This window comes from Mobula birostris, chromosome 29, assembly GCF_030028105.1.
Source record: "Mobula birostris isolate sMobBir1 chromosome 29, sMobBir1.hap1, whole genome shotgun sequence".
Taxonomy (NCBI): Eukaryota; Metazoa; Chordata; class Chondrichthyes; order Myliobatiformes; family Myliobatidae; genus Mobula; species Mobula birostris.
Genome location: NC_092398.1, coordinates 36,918,224 through 36,934,056, shown reverse-complemented (window position 1 = coordinate 36,934,056; position 15,833 = coordinate 36,918,224).

Below are 15,833 nucleotides of genomic sequence, written 5' to 3'. Positions count from 1 at the left end.
GTTCAACACCCTGCAGACCACGTCTTCCTCACTCCTATTCCAGCTCCTGCCACAGACGGTGCCCCAGGCAGAGTTATGATAGATCTCGACTCTCCCAGAGCACATGTTGTTCCCGTTCACCAGCCGGACGGGGACCGGGCCTAGAACAGATCAGAGAGAGGGAGGGTAATGTGGGGCATCCAGTTAGTTTACTCCTGGTAATGTACCTATTTTTCTTCAGAGTGGCCAGCCTATTATTGTCTGCCTATTCCCTTACCTTCTCCCCACAGTCACTCAGGTACCTGCCTCCTGCAACTCAGGGGCTTCTATCCGTTATCTCCTCATTCTCGCATATGCACCAAAGGTCATCCAGCTTCAGCTCCAGTTCTTTAACGCATGTCTCTGAGGAGCCGAGGCTCACTGCCCATATAGTTATCAGAGAGATCTCAGGTCTCCCACAGTTCCCACATCTCCCATGAAGAACACACCACTGACCCCGGACCATTATCTTCCAAGGTCGTAGCTCTCCTGATGGATCCGTCGTTGGCCATCGCTCGTAACCCCGAGAAAGCGACCCTTACCAGGTGCTACCAGCCGGTCCGCTGGACTTGGGGCAAATTACAAGGGAAGGGTAATGGTTGCAAACACCTGGTAGTGTCTGCCAAAACGGTGACTGTACACATGGAGCAGTCCTGATGGTTCAGTAAAAAACCAAACTGACTATGTTTTAGTACACAATCGGTTCAGGAATGGAGTGAAGCAGGTGAAAACGTACCCTGGTGCTGACTGTTATACAGATCACAACCCTGTGGTATTGGACATGAGTATGCGTTTGAAGAAGATGAGAGAGTCCAAACCATCAAATAAGATAGACTTTGATGTAGTCATTACAGGTGAAGCAAAACAGATAGAATATTTGTTTGAAAGGGAAAATAGCTTTTCAGTCTTAGATGACGAGGATAGCAACATGGCAGTGGAGAACATCTGGGAAGAGTTTAAAACAACAGTGACAGAAGTTGCGGAAAAGACTTTGGGTTGTTGGAAAAAGAGCAAAAGACATAACTCTTGGTTCACCGATGAGTTGAGAAAGTTAGGTGAAGAAAGAAGAAAGAGAAAACATTGTGATAATGAACGCTACAAAGCCCTACACCGCTTGATTCAAAGAAAATGTGAGGAAGCAAAAGTGAATTCGATGAATGAACAGTGCGAAGAAATTGTGCAGTATGAACGAAGTCTGGATTATAAAGGCCTTCACCAAAAGGTAAAGGATATGATGAACTTAAAGAGGACCGTCAACTGGGTTTATTGAAGACGGTAGTGGGAATTCATGCTATGAACATGTGGACAAGCGTCGGGACAGAGCGGCGTGGAGGGAAATCGTCCGCCAACTGGAAATTCCTGATGTGACCTAACGACGACGATGACGACCCAGGATACATTCTCACTGTAATACTCGACAGAAATAGACCAAGAGACCAACAGACCATCATGGACAGATGGGTTGAGTACATCTCGGAATTGTTTGAAGATAGCAGGTTTGAGGAATTACCAGAATTAAATCAAATGACTAATCAACCTAAATTATTGATGTCAGAGATGGAAAGTGTGATTTGGAGTCTGAAAGTCAGAAAGGCGGCCGGTGAAGATAAGATTTCCACTGAAATTCTGAAATCACTTGGTCCAAAGGGAAAAACAAACCTTTTAGTGATATTAAACAACAGTTATATGACAGGAAATCTACCGGAGGACTTTCTGAAATCGGTATTTATTGCCTTACCAAAAAAGCCATGGACAATAAAATGTAATGAGCATAGGACGATAAGCATAATGTCTCACTGCGTCAAGCTACTGTTGAAAATAGTGTTCGGCAGAACGAAAGGTCCAATCAGCAATGAAATTGGAGAAACACAGTTTGATTTTCATAAAGGCTCAGGAACAAAGGAAGGAATATTTGCGATGAGAAACATCATAGAGAGATGCATTGAGCCACAATAGACCATCTACTTATGCTTTATTGATATGAAAATGCTTTTGATAGAGTAAGCTACGAGGAAGTAACAGAGGTGCTGAACAAGTACGATCTGGGATGGGCGAACGTGCGGATAATAATGACCTTGTATTGGAAACAGAAACCGGTGGTCAGGGTAGAAAATGAGCTATCAGCATGGGCATGTATTAAACGAGGCATAAGGCAAGGCTGTGTTGGTTTGCCGGATTTGTTTAACCTCTACGGAGAATAGGTTTTTCAGGAATGCGACCATCAGGAGACAGGTATTCCAATCGGAGGCCGGAAGATGGATAACATCAGGTAAGCGAACGACACCGTGTTGTTAGCTGACAGCGAATGCAAACTGCAAATTATGCTGAATAAAGTGAATGAGAAAAGCCTCAACTACGGACTTAAAACCAACCCTAAGCAAACAAAATTGATGGAGGTAAGCAGAACAACCACTAAAGACTCATTCATGATGGTATCGTTACAAGTGAATGGACAAGACATCGAACAGGTGTGAAAGTTTGAATATCTTGGCAGTTGTCTGACAGATGACGGGAGATGTGAAGTTGAGGTCAGAAGAGAATAGGTATAGCTAAGACCCAGTTCATGAAGCAAAAAGATCTACCATGCAATCGGGAGGTAGACATCCAAAGTAGAATCCGCTTCCTCGAGTGTTACGTGTGGTCAGTGCTGAGGTATGGATTAGAAGATCAGCTGGGTAGAGAAAGTTTCAAATGAGCGGGTTTTGTCCGAAGTGGATAGACCACAGATATTGCTGGAGAAGATTATGAAGCTAAAAGTTGCTTACTGTGGACAGCTTAAGGGGAGAGATAACATCTTGTTGGACTTGCTATATGGAAAGGTGGAGGGAAAGAAAGGAAGAGGAAGGCAAAGAACAACGTGGCTGGATAACTTCAAGGATTGGACCAAGCTGGACAAGACTAGGGATGTTGTGGACAGATGTCGGGACAGAGCGGCATGGAAGGAAATCGTCCGCCAACTGGAAATTCCTGCTGTGACCTAACGATGACGACGACGACCCTGGACCCATTCTCACTGTAGTACTCGACAGAAATAGACCAAGAGAAAAGGAAGCTTACCGTAGCCTCCACCTCTACTTACTGAGCCCCATGAGCCACTCTAGCAATGTCCCACGCCTACAGTGGCCACATTGCTTAAGCCGAACTTCTTTTTATTGGCCCTAGCAATTTCCTAATTACCTGAAGCCTGTCGAGTGACTGGCCCCACTGGCTTTTTCAAAACTGGCTTTGAAGGCTTTCTGCCTTCTCCCCGTAATCTTTGACACCCTGATTAATTAGGAACTTATCAAACTCTGCTTCAAATATACCCAGTGACTTGGCCTCTACATCCCCCCGTGGAAATGAAGCCCACAGATTTACCATATACTTCCTAAAAAATATTCTTCCTCATCACTAAAAAGACATCCTTCTATTCGGAAGTCGTGCCCTCATTGGTAATTACCTTGTCCACCCAGTCTGATGCCATTATCCCACCACGTTATCACAGTCTACCTCGATCCAGGTCAAGGACAATCCAATAATCCCAACCCAGCAATGGGACAGGGCCTCTAATTGCTAGGAGCAAGGGAACTAATCCTCCAGCCTTGAAACTTTCTGTCTCTGCAGGATTTGGACATTCTGCACAACTCTGTCCAACAGTCTGAATAGACAATAGACAATAGGTGTAGGAGTAGGCCATTCAGCACTTCGAGCCAGCACCGCCATTCACTGTGATCATGGCTGATCATCCACAATCAGTACCCTTTTCCTGCCTTTTCGTCATATCCCTTCACTCCGCTATCTTTAAGAGCTCTATCTAACTCTTTCTTGAAAGAATCCAGAGGATTGGCCTCCACTGCCTTCTGAGGCAGAGAATTCCACAGAACCACAACCATCTGTGTGAAAAAGTTTTTCCTCAACTCCGTTCTAAATTGTCTACCCCTTATTCTTAAACTGTGGCCTCTGGTTCTGGACTCCCCCAACATTGGAAGCATGTTTCCTGCCTCTGGTGTGTCCAATCCCTTAATAATCTTATATGTTTCAATCAGATCCCCTCTTATCCTTCTAAATTCCAGTGTATAAAACCCCAGTCGCTCCAATCTTTCAACATATGACAGTCCTGCCATCCCGGGAATGATGTAAAGTCTGCTGTGTCCTTTCACCATCTTCCATTTAATCACAACTTCAACCATTTTCACATTGTCTTCAAACATTTTCTCCCTAAGTACATTAAACGACAAAATTTTAAGGAAACAAACCCGCATCAAAGCAGAAACACACTCACCCGATCAGCACCCACACTCACCTGTGCAGGAGACTCCAGCGTCCTCTGTGTGGGAGCAGTTATTCACCCCCCATGGGCTGGCAGCGCACTGGTCGAGAGCAGGCTCTGTCCCGTTACACTTCACCCCATCCAGCCAGATCTTCCCAGTGCCCTCTCCATAGGAGGCATCTGTTGTTACCGACTCAGACGTCCCACAGTTCAACACCCTGCAGACCACGTCCGCCGCAATTGTATTCCAGCTCCTGCCACAGACGGTGCCCCAGGTAGAGTTATGATAGACCTCGACTCTCCCAGAGCACATGTTGTTCCCGTTCACCAGCCGGACGGGGACCGGGCCTAGAACAGAGAAGGGAATGAGGTTGAGATGAGGGTTCAGTCTTTGAAATGTGTCAAGAGTGATGGGGAGAACGATTACACTGTACTTCCACATCCTTCTTCTGATAAGGCAACTGGAACTGAACACGAGTTCAGGGGTTCGGGAGAGGGGAATCATGGTGGGAAAAGGGAATGGAAGAAGGGAGTGAGCGGGAAGCACCAGAGAGACCCACCCACTGCCCATGGCACTCCTTCTCTGCCTCCTGTGCCAGAGCCGTCCCACAGCACTCCACCCTCTCCATTACCAACATCCTTTGCTTCTGCCAGGTTTACCAACTTGCTCTCTACTGCTCTCTCTCTTCTTCTTCTCTCTTCAGTTGTCCATCAAAATCCGATGACGACGTCCATTCCTTTAACAGTGAGATCTTTGATGTCACAGTCCTATCCTGGACCCACAAGCTCTATTGCAGGTAGGACATGTATATGTGGTAGTGGTGACAACCATGGCTGCATTTCTCCTGGCTCTCTTCTGCTGCCTTCTGGTTGTTCTTTCCATCTCCAGAATACAAACCCTGTCCCTAACACAGCTGTGGCCAAGTGGTACGGTCAGCAGCAACCTCCTCCAGGTCCTCGGGTCTGATCTTGCACTTCCTTAAAGCATTCTTCATCTGATCCTTATAGCGTTTCTTCGGCCCTCCAGCCGAGCGTCGACCATGATGTAGCTGGCCGTATAACACTCTGCGGGGTAGCCAACATGGGGCATCCTTATCACGTGCCCCAGCCACTGCAGCTGACACTGGGTGATCATGGCCTCAAAACTTCTGCAGTTGCTCTCTGCTGCAGGTTGGCAAAAACAGGACTGTGCTAAAGTCTTGGGCACATGTGAGTGATGATAGACCTGACTCTGATATGGGTCTCCAGAGTGGGAAGGAGGCAGGCAAGGGGGAGTCATGGTTGGAGAAGGGGAAAGGAGAGGGGAGGGAGTGGAGAGCGCCAGAGAGACATCCTGTAATGATCAATAAACCAATTGACGCGGATGGGCAGAGAATTAGAGGTGTGAGACAGAGAAGTTGGGGGGGGGAAGGGGAAAGAGGAGAAGAAATGGGATAGTGGGGGGGGAGAGAGAGATAGAGATAGATAGAGAGAGGGAGAGGGAGGAAGGGAGGGAGAGGGATACAGAGAAAGAGGGTGAGAAGAAATATAGGGGAGGAAGACAGAGAGAGAAGCGAGATAGAGAGCGGAGGAGATAGAGAGATGGAGGTGGAGTTAAGATGGCGGTAAACAGCGACTCCTTTCCTTGCATCTTCGGAAACAGCTCTATTTCCATCTTTAATATCTTTATTTTTCCCTTTCAGTGTTCTTTTGAAGATCCTGACCTGGAATTACACACTGACTTTGGTTTTTTGTGGGAATGGGACTCTTTCTCGGGGTTTCAGGACTAGTCGTCATTCAGCATGCCAAGGGTTTGGCCTGAGAGTCCAGTTCCTATTTGGAAGCCTAAGATCTCGGTGATTTGGAGACGGGCAGATTGAGGGTCGGTATCACGGCCGGAGACCCGTATGTCGTTGGGGGAGCCGGAAAATCCACTGCTGCTGTGTGTTCGAAGGCCAGGGATCTTTGCGATCTGCAGGCACAGAGCTCGAAAAGGACTTTTTAACATCATAAACGAGCGAGTTGTTTGTTATGTTATGTCCCCCCGCTCACTGGGAAAATGGAGACAGCTCCCTCTCCCTCATTTGGGAGAGAGAGAGCCTGTGGTTTGTCAAATGCCCGATGAAAAGTAAAATCTTTGGGGTAACTGCGGGTCTGTTTCTTTGCTATTGCTCTGCTCTCACTTGAGTGCTCGGTGTGGAGCTCATGTTTGTTTTTTTTTGCCGGTGGGGGGAGGGGGGATCGTTGCTCGCTCCGCTAACACGCGCGAGGGGGGAGCTGAGGGGGACCTTGGGGTTTTCACATTTAACTGTCGTTCATTCTTTAGGGCAATTCTCTGTTTTCGTGGATGTTTGTGAAGAAAAAGCATTTCAGGATGTATATTGTATACATTTCTCTGACATTAAATTGAACCTTTGAATACAGAGGTAGAGAGTGTGGCAGAGAGACAGAAAGATGGGGAGAGAGAGAGAGAGAAGGGGGAGAGAGAGACAGTGAAGGAGATAGAGAGGGAGGGAGATAAGGAGAGAAGGCGAAATAGAAAGTGATGGAGATAGAGGGGGAGAGAGAAGGGAGAGCGAGGGGAAGGAGGGGTAGAGAGACGGGGTGGTTGAGAGAGACAGAGAGAGAGTGGGGAGGGTAGGGAGAGGGGGTAGAGAGAGGGGTGGGGGGATGAGAGAGTGAGTGGGAGAGAGGATTGAGGTAAAGTAGAAGAGAGAGAGAGAAGGGAGAGGAGAGAGGGAAAGAGCAAGATAGAAGGATAGAGAGAGAGAGAGGATAGAGAGAAAAAGAGAAGCACTTCTGTCCAAGAGTCTGAATGATGTAAAATCTGCTGTGTCCTTTCACCACATTCCATGTATTCTCAACTTCAACAATTTTCACACTGTTTTCAAACATTTTCTCCGTAAGCACATTAAACAACAAAATTTTAAGGAAACAAACCCGGATCAAAGCAGAAACACACTCACCCTCACTGCTCACCCACACTCACCTGTGCAGGAGACTCCAGCGTCCTCTGCGTGGGAGCAGTCATTCGCCCCCCATGGGCTGGCAGCGCACTGGTCGAGAGCAGGCTCTGTCCCGTTACACTTCACCCCATCCAGCCAGATCTTCCCAGTGCCCTCTCCGTAAGAGGCATCTGTTGTTACCGACTCAGACGTCCCACAGTTCAACACCCTGCAGACCACGTCCGCCTCACTCCTATTCCAGCTCCTGCCACAGACGGTGCCCCAGGCAGAGTTATGATAGACCTCGACTCTCCCAGAGCACACGTTGTTCCCATTCACCAGCCGGACAGGGACCGGGCCTGGAACAGAGAAGGGAATGAGGTTGAGATGAGGGTTCAGTCTCTGAAAAGTGTCGAGAGTGACGGGGAGAACGATTACATCCTTCTTCTGGTAAGGCAACTGGAACTGAACACAATACTGAGCACGAGTTCAGGGGTTCGGGAGAGGGGAATCATGGTGGAGGGAAGTGAGAGAGAGGGAGAGGGAGAAGGAGAGGTAGAGGGAGTGAGAGAGAGAGAAATAGATAGAGAGAGAAAGAGAGAGAGAAAGAGAGAGCGAGAGAGGGGGAGAGAGAAAAAAAAAGGAAGAAAAGAACTTGATCTAACAAGAATAAAAAAGGGAGGTGAGGGCTGATATTGCACCACTGGAAAACAATGCTGGTGAGATAGTAATATGAGACAAAGAAATGTCAGGTGAACTTGATACTTTGCTTCATTGTTCACTGTGGAAGACACTAGCAGTGTCCATGAGAGGTCCGTGAGTACAGTATCAGGAAGCAGGAGTGAGTGCCAGTGCTATTACAAAGGGAAAGCTGAAAGGTCAGATAGGTTACATCCCAGAGTCCTGAGAGAGGTTTCTGACGAGATAGCGGATGCACTGGTCATGATCTTTCAAGGTTCACTTGATTCTGGCATGGTTTCAGAGGAATGGGAAATCTCAAAAGTCACTCCATTCTTTAAGAGGGGAGGAAGGCAAAAATGTGGAAATTATAGACCAGTTCAGTGGGTGGGGAAGTGTTGGAGTCTATTATTAAGGAAAAGGTTTCGGGGTACTTGGAGAATAATGATAAAATAAGTCAAAGTCAGAATGGTTTCTGTAAAGGGAAATCTAGCCTGACAAATCTATTAGAATTCTTTGAGGAAAATAACAAACAAGATGGACAGAGGAGAGGCAGTGGATATCACTTATTTTGATTTTCAGAACGATGCCTCCCGTGAAGCTGCTTAACAAGATAAAAGTGGACTCTTCAAGTGTATTACCAGCGATAACTCTCAAGAGACCCACCATCGCAAGGAAGAACCCCCATGCTAGGGTCTGGATGAAGAAAGGTTAGATTATTTGGTCAACAGAGATCCTTTATTTCGGTGTTATAAATTGGAGAAGTTGTCTGTGTGAGAACTGGTACAGAGGGAGCAGCAGAGTTCATGTTCTAAGCTGTTGGCCTGGGGTCAACACAGTTACGTTGTTCTTTGTACAGAGAATGAAGTGTGAGCTTCGATTAATTACGAGTTGTGTAGTGAACTTCCGAACGGTCAACAGTCTGACTGATGTAAAGTAAATCTTTCTAGCTTCCCAAAGTCACTACCTTCCTGCAATTCTCAGCTCATTCTGTTGACAAACGGTAAACATATTTTGGCGTCCCAGGGTGTGCTCGAAGCAAAAAAAGAGATCTGGCACCACCCACAAGGTTAGGATATTAAAATGGGAAAAGGAGAGCACGAGAAGAACCCAGGAAGTTTGGATGACTGGAGGGATCATTTTCTTAAATATTTATTAAGAAAATGGCTTGACTATGAGGCATGGGTAGAAAAGATTGAGAGTGGAGGGTTCCCGCTGCCAATTTCTGTACGATATTCATAGTAGTCCATAAATCCTGACACTGACTTTTCCATTTCTCTACAGGAACCTTGGGGGATGCATTGTGGAAAGGAGTTAGTGAAGAGAAATCAAATACATTACAAGAGATTCAAAACACCGTTATAATGGGATGTATGCGGCTAGATCTAACTGACGTGGAGAGAGAAAACCAGGAACTGACAGAGGAGATGTGTAAGTGTAGGGAAGAGCTGGAGATGGAGGGAAAAGAAAATGAAATTTGAGAGCGCGAGGTCAGGCAAATTTGATTCACGTCTCAGTGTGAATGCTTAACGAAAGAGAAGGAAGAACGGGAAAAAGACTATAAAAAGGCCAGTACAGAAGTAGAGAAATGGAAAAGTCAGTGTCAGGATTTACCAACTGCTACGAATTCCGTACAGAAGTCGGCAGCTGAGAACAAAGGCATCGCCGACCACACCAAGTGTTTAAAACAAATCATAAAGCTGCAAAGTCAACTCTCAGCTCAGAGAGGAATGAGATGTTCATTTGGTGGGAGGGCTGATCGTGACGGTGATATAGATTGGGGTGATTTAAATTGATGCAGCTCAGAGAGGAATGAGATGTGTATCTGCTGGGAGGGCTGACAGTGATGGTGATATAGATGAGGGTGATTCAGCGTATGAGGCGACACACTACAACAGTGAGGATGATTGGGGAAGTGGCTTTCCGCCTCATGGAGTGGAGGGAGTGGAAACCTCAATACCCGCTGCCCCAAATGGTGCCTGTGGTAACAGAGAGAGTGCAGAAAACACCACAGCAGGGGCACCGGTTGTGACACAGTATTCTACCCCTTTGCATGTGGCCCAATTGATTGTTATAGCTGCGAATACACCAAAGTGTGGACTGGGAGACGATCCTCGGGAACTTTTCCAGTGCATTCAACAGCATAGGATAATTCATGGTTCAGATGAAGCAAAGGAACAGAGGTTAACTCTTCTGTGTTTAACTATAGTGTAACACTCAGCCCTGCCAGGGGACCAGGCCTAAGGTCAGGGGACACTGGGTGATTTGCAGGAAGCTAGATTAGAAGCTGCAGGAGCCAGTCGAGGTAACCTGATGGAGGCTTTGCACAGGTGCAGACAGTACAAAGGGGAGCGCCCCTCTGAACTTGTGGTGACCAGATTGTGGTGTTTATGGTCCTTCTTTGGATAGGCGAAATTTGACTCAGTGACCGAGTAATAACTGGCTGAGGACCTTGTTATCGCACACTACTGAGCAGAGCAAAAGAGTGTTAGAACTGTTTGTTCCCAGTGATCCTACACACACTGAGGCTTGAGCACTCAGGAAAATGATTACAGCATGGGAGAAGGAAGTGTGGGAGCTAGATTTTAACCAGGAATAGTCCAGAGGCAGCTAAAATGTTTTCCCTTCGAGAAAATGTGGGTCATCATGCCCGGAACTGTACAGCAAACAGTTCAGTCAAACCGAATCCTAACACAGACCAGAGATGGGAGTTGCAGAAAGGTCCAAATATGCTGGAATTTTGGTTGATGACGGGGTGCCATGCTTTAATCTTGAATGTTGTTTACTTGTGCACGATGAATAACTTACAGCAACTTTTTTTTTAAAGTCTCAGAGTAATGCATTTCCTCAATGTTTTTGGATTGATACTGAATATTCTGGCAATGGTTTAACCCTCAGGAACTAGAGATTTTCTGTTATGGTTTAAAGTGTGAATGGTTTATATGTTCTAATTGCGTAAAATGTGGCCTTGTGTTAGTTCGTTTGAGAGTGTGTGTGTCTGAGAGAATACAAAGGTTGCTCTAAAAGGCTGTGCTCTAGAGGTTCCATCAATGTGGTAAAGTGTCAGGGCCCCCAACAAGCTCCTTTTTTTCCTTTTCCTTGATTTTTTAGAAAATATGTAAAAGGTTTTCATGGTGGGAATTAACTGTTTGTTCTAGGTTTTGAAGATTACTTGCAGAAGGTTCTGAAGGAAGAACAGTGCAAGCATGGACTTTTGTATTTTGTCTTGTCTGTGTTTTCAGTTTGTTTTGTTATTTGTTTTCCGTGGAATTGAATTTAGAGGAACCTGGATTCCACACTGGCCATGTGTAATCTTGGTTGAGATGGAAATTTATGCACCTCTATTCCAGATATGAGATGCCCACATTTCTGAGGGAAAATTGGCATTCAGGGAAATTGCTCATTAGTGGATAGTTAAATTGGGAATTTGAAATGAACAATTCTGGGAAGATTGGAGTATTTGGGAACGACCCTAAAAGTTGTTTTACTAACAAGACTGCTTTCTTTTACAGGACATAAAAGATATTGTTCAAGACTTCTGACATATTGGTTTTGAGCTTCAGATTCCTTGGAAAATACTTTTGAAGTGATCAGTATTTTGCCATGTAAATTGCAAGTGAGGTTCAACTTAAATATTGGATTAGAGGGAGGTGAAAGGAGATCAGGAACCAATCTCCAAGAACAAGACACAAAAGAAAAGCTTTTTTTGTTGTAAATGGCTGCTCATATGTATAGGATGGGAAGAGAAGTCCTGTGGATAACATTCATGTGAATATATCTGTTGAGGTGGTTATAGCCAAGTGTTTTCCAAAGGATGCTTTGAACATTATTAACTGTACACAGGAGAACACTGTACAGGGGGCAAGTAGAGTGAAAAGGTTCACAATGTGGGTAAATGTCATGAGACACAACTTACGAATTATGTTATCAGTACCTATGGAAATTTATCATTGTCTATATTGTCTGTGAATAATCATTTTTTCTTACAATCTGCAATGGAGAGACAGACATATTGTATAGCAGCAGCAACAAAGTTATACCACGGGGTGGAAATAATGCCTTTGAAAAAATCCCAATGTCACAATTGGGAAGGTGATTTTAGATCTGGCTGTTGGAGGACAAACATTGTCTCAGCTAGCAGTAAATGTGGTAGTGAAGGAGGACCTCACAATCCAAAGCTGTGATACAAATGAATTTGTTTCTGGGGCTATGGTGTTGTCAAGTTGCCTCTGATTCCTCACTTGACTGCAGTCTGGACAGGTGTTGTGAACAAGGCAAGAGAGATAATCTATCAATGGATTAAACACAGAAGTAACTAAAACACGTTGCTGTTCAGAAATGATTGGCTTCATAATGGTCGAAAGATCTGTTGAAGGTTGCATGCACTATGAACAAATTTCTGAAGAACTGAAGTGAGATTGTGCAAAGGAAATGGGACTAGAGTCTGTTGACATTTGTGGGTGAATAACAGTAATATGGGGAAAAGATGGGAGTGGAAGGATAAGAGTGGGAAGCTGTGTTTCTTTTTGGGCTCTGTTTCAGGGGAAACAAGGACTTGTAATTTGAGTACAACTTTATTGTGAATGTAATGGTATTGTTGATGTGAACACAAATCAGAAACAAGGACATGGATTATCATGTGCCCCAGGAAACTCAATCCCAGTGAGTCTGGAGCTCTATATGTACCTTTTCTATGATGTGAATAAGGACAATTGATGCCACAACCATCACAATGCCAACTGTTGCTAGTCCTTTGTGTGATAAATATGGGATCTACAAGGGAGTGAATTTGGTTTTTGTCATCTAAAAGGAGAACATTGGGTTTGTCCAGAGGATTTAATTAGGAATGGGTTAACAGATTGTGGGACTGTTTCTTATGATTACTCCCTACCTACTCTCCCTGTATTTTCCTGGGTGTCAAGATCTCTGAGGATCTAACCTGGTCCCAACATATTGATGTAGTCATAAAGAAGGCAAGACAGCAGCTACATTTTATTAGGAGTTTGAAAAGATTTGGCATGTCAACAAATAAACTCAAAAACTTCTATAGTTGTACCGTGGAGAGCATTCTGACAGGCTGCATCACTGTCTGGTATGGGGGGGCTACTGCACAGGACCGAAAGAAGCTGCAGAAGGTTGTAAATCTAGTCAGATCCATCTTGGGCATTAGCCTACAAAGTACCCAGGACATCTTTAGGGAGTGGTGTCTCAGAAAGGCGGCGTCCATTATTAAGGGCCTGGGCATGCCCTCTTCTCACTGTTACCATCAGGTAGGAGATACAGAAGCCTGAAGGCACACACTCAGCGATTCAAGAACAGCTTCCTCCCCTCTGCCACCCGATTCCTAAATGGGCATTGAAGCTTTGGACACTATCTCACTTTGTTTAATAGATAGTATTTCTGTTTTTGCACATTTTTTTAAAAATCGATTTATGTAATTGATTTACCTGTTCATTTATTATTATGTTTTATTTTATTTATTATTTTTTCTCTCTCTGCTAGATTATGTATTGAATTGAACAGCAGTTAACAAATTTACTGCTAAGTTAACAAACTTCACATCACATGCCGGTGATAATAAACCTGATTCCGATTCATTAACAGGACATTCCTGAAATTTGCTTGGTGAATAATACTTATTACATTGTTGCTTCAAGCACATTGACAAGAAGGGACCTTTAAGTTGTAATTTGTGGTTTTTAATGTTATGAGATATTTAGTTTTGACTGGGAAGGTATTACCCAAACCTTTTGTGATACTACCTATTCAAGCGGAGATAGAGATAGTATCAATGATACTGCTGAGGTCTCACCTAGATATGTGTCTACTGCTCTTTCATCCATTTTATTTTATGGCAGAGTTGGATAATTATTGACAATAATAAAGCTATTATTTAACAATGAGATGACATATCCAAGACTATAACAGACGTTATGGGTTTAGCTAGTGATGTTTTGTAGAATCCAACCCTTCTGGAATAAAGCTTGGAACTGGGGTTTAAAAGTTAATGTACATCTTGAGATGTGTATTAATTCACCTGTTATTGTTGCTTCACTCTTTGGACTAATGGTTATCCAATGTACTTTCTGCAGTGTTTATTTTTATGGCAGGGATGTATGCGGTGTCAGGGAGGGGCAGCACCTCTGGTGGGGGAACATGTCGCATCCTTTTCAAGGCAGTTAGTCCACCTTTGGTCCCCACCTGGCACTCAGCTCTCACCTGTGGCTCCCCGGAGCTGTTTGCATGTGACAGCGGCCACACTGCAGGCAACGGCCTCCACAAGCCGGCTAAACCAGGTGAGGGTAGCCGACGGGTCTCAAACCCTCGGTGAGATAGGGAGTTGTCTATCCCAGCATGTGAAGACAGACTCCGGTGGATTGAGCGGATGAGACCAATGGATGGTCCAACGGTCAAGAAGGTGGTCTCTGCAAGCGTCGTGGAACGTGTAGAGCAGGACAAGACACAGAAGACGTCCTGGACATCCACTGCGCCTAGTCCCATCTCCAGCCATCTCGACTCTGTCTTGCCACTGGATCAGGTGGGAATTGGGAAGAGAGAGTGAGGTTGACGCTGTACAACTCTCCCTCACTTAAATCCAAATCACACACTACTCTCCACACCATCATCATCATTATCATCACCCTCAACCTTTGGAGTCCTGTGGCGATGGGCGAGCGACGAAGCAGCAGGTGTGAATACACTGGGAGCTGTAGTCACGGACCTGCACACAGGTGGCTCAGGACTAATGGTCGTTTTTCACTGATCGAAGCAGCAGTGAAACTCAGCGTCTATCTGGGCGACTGAGCAGCCTTCTTTAAGGAACCCACTGCTCACCTCCGTAGTATGAGGAAGGGGCTAGAAAAGGTGCCCTAAACATTGCCTGCTTTATTACACCCTTGCCAGTTTACCGCGGCTGGCGGGGATCCCATCTTGGCGGTCGAACAAACACAACAACACGCAAGGTCACACCGCTCACCATTGGCACTTGGAATGTGCGCACACTATTGGACAACCCTACAGCAAACAGACCAGAGAGAAGAACAGCCTTAGTTGCCAGAGAGCTTGCAAGATACAACATTGACATTGCAGTTGTTACAAACTGTAACGTTTTAGAAATAAACCACATCTACTTATAATATCGTAACTTAACCAAGATAAACAAATATTAACAGTGTTATGTGTATATATGTGTGTAAATATAGCTCCCAAACGAAGTTAAGCTTGGGGAAACAAAGCTTAGAGTCTTGAGGTGATAAAGTAGGAAAGTTCAGTTCATCCACGCAATAAGTGATAGGAGAGAGATATTTGTAATCCAGGGTGAAATGTAGAGAAAAGGTGGTTACGTCGAATTCCCCAGGTAGACAAAAGTATTCCCCAGATTCCACGATAGTAAAACGAGATAACAGTCGCTGTAGATCTTGTCCGTCGTGTTGTTCCAAATCCACATACGAATTATCACCGAAAGTGACCTGTCACAGGGACATCATCTTCAAGGGATTACCACACAACATACCCCTGGCAAGGGTTAACACATAAGTGGTCTCCACAGGATATCCTGAAAAATCCACTCCTTTGGATTATACCAAGTGACAGACGCACATTCTGCTATGCACTCTGTGCCGACGTTTAACCCACCCTTTTGGACATAAGAGAGTTCCAAGCCCTCAGCTGTGACAAGCTGAAGCTACTGGCTTCCCACTCTCTCTCTCTCTCTCCCTCTCTCTCTCACTCTCTCTCTCTCGACTGATTTCTGACCGTGACTGTCTGTGTCCTTGTTTTAAAATTAAACAAGCTGCAAGTCAGTCAGTGAACAACATCATCGTCCCACCTCATTTAGGCACTCTTGAAGTGACTGTCCACAGTAAACGAAACCTGTGGGTTCGTAACACAGCCCTAAGTGAGGCTCATCTTGCCAACGAAGGTCAGCTGACTGAAACTGGAAGCGGATACACTTTTTTCTGGAG